The sequence below is a fragment of the Neofelis nebulosa genome, chromosome 16 (genome assembly GCF_028018385.1).
Source record: "Neofelis nebulosa isolate mNeoNeb1 chromosome 16, mNeoNeb1.pri, whole genome shotgun sequence".
Taxonomy (NCBI): Eukaryota; Metazoa; Chordata; class Mammalia; order Carnivora; family Felidae; genus Neofelis; species Neofelis nebulosa.
Window position 1 is genome coordinate 16,848,979 of NC_080797.1, and position 4,694 is coordinate 16,853,672.

Consider the following 4,694-nt stretch of genomic DNA (forward strand, 5'->3'; position numbering starts at 1 on the left):
GGCCTCGGCTGGTGCACCGAGGAGTGGTGGACCCCTGCGGGACCCTCCCAGATCTGCAAACCCCGGTCCCGTCTCGCCCCAAGAAGCCACTTCTGCACTTTCGTCTTTGCGATGTTCCCTCCCTAAGGACCAGCCCACTTCGGTCCCGGCCTTGGCATGTGTGGGACCAAGTTAGAGGGACCCTAGAACCTCCCATCCTGGTCATGTCTGGATCCCCCCAAAGTTGAGGAGTATGGTGAGAGCGTGGGGGGTCTCCACCCCCCCCCCTAATGCGAGCAGCCCGCTTTTTGTGTTGGGCGTCCCAGGACAGACAGACAGACGTGGAGAGAATGGAACTTTCTGGTGGCTTGTCCAGGTACGAAGCGAATGGGGTGTAGGCTGCAGGCGAAGTGAGCGTGGGTATGGGCGCGTGGAGGGAAATTCAGGTCTGTCCCTGCACCCGGGCTGCGGAGAACAGACGCCTCCGGGCGGGCGGCCGAGGGTGGGGGGCGGTGGGGGGGCTGGAGGCGGAGGTTCCTGCCACGGACCGACCGAGCCTGCCGCCAAGCGTGACTTCACAGGCTCCCGCCCGCCCCCTTCCTCCTCCTCTGCACAGCTGCAGGGACGCAGGACCTGCGCCCTCAGGCCTCCTCCCCTGCCCCCACCCTCGCAGGCACCGGAGCCCCGCCCCCCCACCCCCCCTCCAGGCCCCGGGAGCCCTCCAGCCGCGGCCCGAGGCTCCAGGCCTGGGGTCTCTGGTCTCGGCCCGGCTCCTCTGGGCACACAGCCTCAGGCTCCATCACCCAGAGCCCCACCCCCCGCCGTCCTTGGCTCTGGAACCCGGATGCTCAAGCCTCTGGACGTTGCCTTTACTCCTCAGCCGCTCTTCCAGCCAAGGTCCCCACCCCAGCCCCTTCCCACTCCTCCCCTCCCCTCCCCCGCTACTTCCTAGAGCCCCTCCCCTGCCTGCTCTAGTCACCTGACTGGGCGCCGGAGCCCAGCCCCACCCGGATTCCTCACCGCCCCCCCCCCCCCCCAGCTCTGAAAATGCTGGAGGAGACCGAGCTCTTTGACAGCTCAGAGCTGCCCCTGCGCCGCAAATCCCCACCCAGTCCCAGCCACACACGGGGGCCGCCCCTCAGGCACCCAGCTCATAGAAACACGCGCACGGCACACTCGTGCAGCAGGCACTCGCGTGTACATATACGTGTGCACACGTGTGTGCAATGACGCGTGCGCCTGCACACCCACACGCACATGCCGTCTTGCACCCTTGAGCTGGCGTCACGCCCCGTGCTCCTTCCTCACAGGCTCCTTCCTGCCTCTCCAGTACCCACAGGGGCCGGTCCCTGCGACTTGGGACTTGTTAGCTCCCGAGGCTTCTTCCCAGAGTAGCAACCTGCCCCACCTCCTCGGACGGTGGTGATACCTTCCTGCTGCCCAGAACTGGCATCTGATGCTTCAGTCCATTTTTATTTATTTATTTATTTATTTATTTATTTATTTATTTTACAGTCAAGCGTAAAACAAAACAAAAGCAGTCCCCCACTACTGTCCGAAATTGGTGAGTGATCGGCGGGGGAGGGGGAGATCCCCACCCGTGGGGGCTCGGCTTCGCTGGGAAAGGGACTTTCCTTAGAAGGAACCGAGGCGTCTTGTATCAGTTCTTAACGATTTGGGAAGGGAAACTGAAGAGCTCTTTACTGTAATTCGAGCAGCTAAATTATTCATCAGGAACAGCAGGCAGAGATTGGATAGTGACCGAGAGACAGGAGGCCCCAGCCCAGTCTGTGACCCAGGCGACCCAGGCGACCCAGGCATGGGAGACCGGCTCGCCCTGCGCCTGAGGGGCCAGGCTGGGTCAGAGGGGCCTGGGGAGAGAGTTGCCCTGGGGGTCCCCGCAGAGCTGGAAGAGCCTCATTCTGGCTGGGGGGGGGGGGCACTGCATCAGGGGGTTCTGGCCATGTAGGGAACTGTAGTAAGGGGGGGGGGGGTCCCTGGCCTTCAGGGACTTGTCTTGAGTCCTCAGGGACTCACCTGCTCCAGCCAGGTGGACCCCAGGCCACAGCAGGCTGGCACTGTCCTGAAAGACCAGGGTTCAAGGTGCCTGGCTCCCCTATGCGGTCTCCCTCCTGCAGCCTAGAACCTTCCCCGCTGACCTCAGGCGGTTGGGGTGGGAAGGGGCCTGGCCAGAGTCCCATCCGCAGTTCAGACCTGGCCTCCCTGCTCCTCCAGGAGGCTCAGGGTGGGGAGGCAGGGAACAGGTGCACATGTGACATGCGAGCTCACTCCTCAAATGCAAATCACAGTCCAGCTCCGTGTCCCTTCACCTCCACTCTGGGCACAGGAAGGGACGTGTGGTGAGAAATCTCGCCCCGGCTCTCCTGCCCTGCCTGGTCAGCCCCCTCAGCCCAGGCCCTGTGCTCTGACCCAGAGGGCGCCCCAGACAGAGAACTCAGAATGAAGTCGGCAGGCATTGTCCTTTCTTCCTTCCAGCTCTGTGGGTCCCGGGGGGAGAGAGTGGCCAGAGGAGCAGGGGAGGTGGGGATGAGCCCAGTGCCCGGTTGTGGTTGTTGGGCAACATCTCCCACGCAGGAGTCTCCTTGCCCTACAAGGAAGCCTTCTGGGGGGAGAGGGAAGGTTTTCTCTTCCTCCCGCCCATGGCACCTGGACCTGGTAGGTGCTCCGTGGATATGAAGGAAGGCAAATGATGGATGGATGGATGGTGGACATGGCGAGGGGGGGGGGGGAGGGGAGGGGCGGGGGGGGGAGGGAATGAAGCGGGGTAGGGAACGAGGGAGGGACCTGGAGTGTGGGTGAGGACTGAGACAGGACAAGTGAGGAGGGAGGGAGGGAGAAGTCAGGAGGGGCCAGAGGAAAAGTAAGAGAAGAAGTAAAACTGAGGGGGGCTACTAGTGGCAGAGAACTTGCTGAGATGGGGGTGAGAAGTAGGTTTGGGAGGGGGAGGAGGAGGCGGAGGGAGACCCAGGAGGAGGAGGAGGAGGAGGAGGAGGAGGGAGGCCCAGGAGGAGGAGGAGGAGGAGGAGGAGGGAGGCCCAGGAGGAGGAGAAGGAGGAGGGAGGCCCAGGAGGAGGGGGAGGAGGAGGAGGGAGGCCCAGGAGGAAGAGGAGGAGGAGGAGGAGGAGGGAGGCCCAGGAGGAAGAGGAGGAGGAGGAGGAGGAGGGAGGCCCAGGAGGAGGAGGAGGAGGAGGGAGGCCCAGGAGGAAGAGGAGGAGGAGGAGGAGGAGGAGGGAGGCCCAGGAGGAGGAGGAGGAGGAGGAGGGAGGCCCAGGAGGAAGAGGAGGAGGAGGAGGGAGGCCCAGGAGGAGGAGGAGGAGGAGGACGAGGGAGGCCCAGGAGAGGAGGAGGAGGAGGAGGAGGAGGAGGGAGGCCCAGGAGGAGGAGGAGGAGGAGGAGGAGGAGGAGGAGGGAGGCCCAGGAGGAAGAGGAGGAGGAGGAGGAGGAGGGAGGCCCAGGAGGAGGAGGAGGAGGAGGAGGGAGGCCCAGGAGGAGGAGGAGGAGGAGGAGGGAGGCCCAGGAGGAGGAGGAGGGAGGCCCAGGAGGGGGAGGAGGAGGAGGGTGGCCCAGGAGGAGGAAGAGGAGGAGGAGGGAGGCCCAGCAGGGGGAAGGGGGGGAGGAGGAGGAGGAGGATCTAGGCTTTTGGAAAGTGGAGCCCTGGGGGCAGCACGTGCTGACTCACCCTCCTGCCTTCAATTTTCCCTGTTTCCTGGGGATTCTCATTTTATTTTCGGGAAAGCTGCCTGCTCCGTGACTAATTTGTTCTTAAACAAACCAAACCCAGGCGGTGGGGAGGCTAGGCAGGGCCTGAGTCACTCTCCCCGCCAGGGGGGACCACACCTCAGCTGTGGGCCCGGGCCTCCCCTCCAGCTCCTGGGGGCCCCACCCTCTGCCCTGGCCCCAAGGTGGCTCTGATGCTCCTCAGGGAGGCTGAGCTCCCTGAGCTGAGGGACCCCTGGCTGCCGAGTGAGCTCCCTGAGCCTCCGCTGCCTCGAACAGTGCCTGGCAGCCAGCCAGTGCTCAACGAACGTTCGTTGACTGACTGACTGATGGCTGTCCCTCCCTCTTCTCTCCCACTCACCCCTGCTGGAACCCTTCCCATCCCACAGCCCTGCAGTTCTGTGACACATGCTTTCCTAGCAGTTACCTTCACCAGGACCACATCCGAAGCCAGACCCACTGATGAATGGACCTCTCTGAATCTGCATGACCATCACGGGACCCTGCCTGGGGGGAGGGGGTGGTACTCACCGCGCTGCCATTAGGGTGGCTCGGGTCGTGTGCCCATCCGGGAGCACAGCCAGGTCGGGAAGCGGGCTGCAAACCAGGCACTCGACCCGGTCGACCAGGCAGGAGGGAGATGTCAGCTCCTCGATTTTCCAGACCAGAACCGAAGCTCAGAGAGAAGTGGGAACCCCGGGGGGCCAGGAGGGCAGCTGTGGGCCTGGTGGGGGTGGGGAGGGAAGATGGACCAGAAGGGAAGGGGGAGGGGGAAGGGGGAGGTGTTTTCCCCAGCTCCAGGCCCAGACCGGTTGCCCCCACTCAACCCAGGTCTCCAAAGAGGGGCCAGTGCAACACAAGCCAGCGGCACATTGAAGAAACTTTTTGCGATTCTCCTCCTTTATTTTTGCGACAGAGAGAGAGAGAGAGGGAGGGAGGGACACCTAGTGGGGGAGGGGCAGAGAGAGAGGGAGACA

General features: G+C 63.7%; 1 long non-coding RNA gene across 1 annotated transcript; it reads left to right on the top strand.

Moving 5' to 3' along the window:
* The first annotated feature begins 738 nt into the window (after positions 1–738).
* On the top strand, positions 739–4,395 carry LOC131497271 (uncharacterized). The gene is made up of 3 exons (XR_009254850.1): positions 739–876; positions 1,495–1,543; positions 4,107–4,395. It is a non-coding gene; the product is annotated as an uncharacterized LOC131497271 (long non-coding RNA).
* The last annotated feature ends 299 nt before the right edge of the window (positions 4,396–4,694 follow it).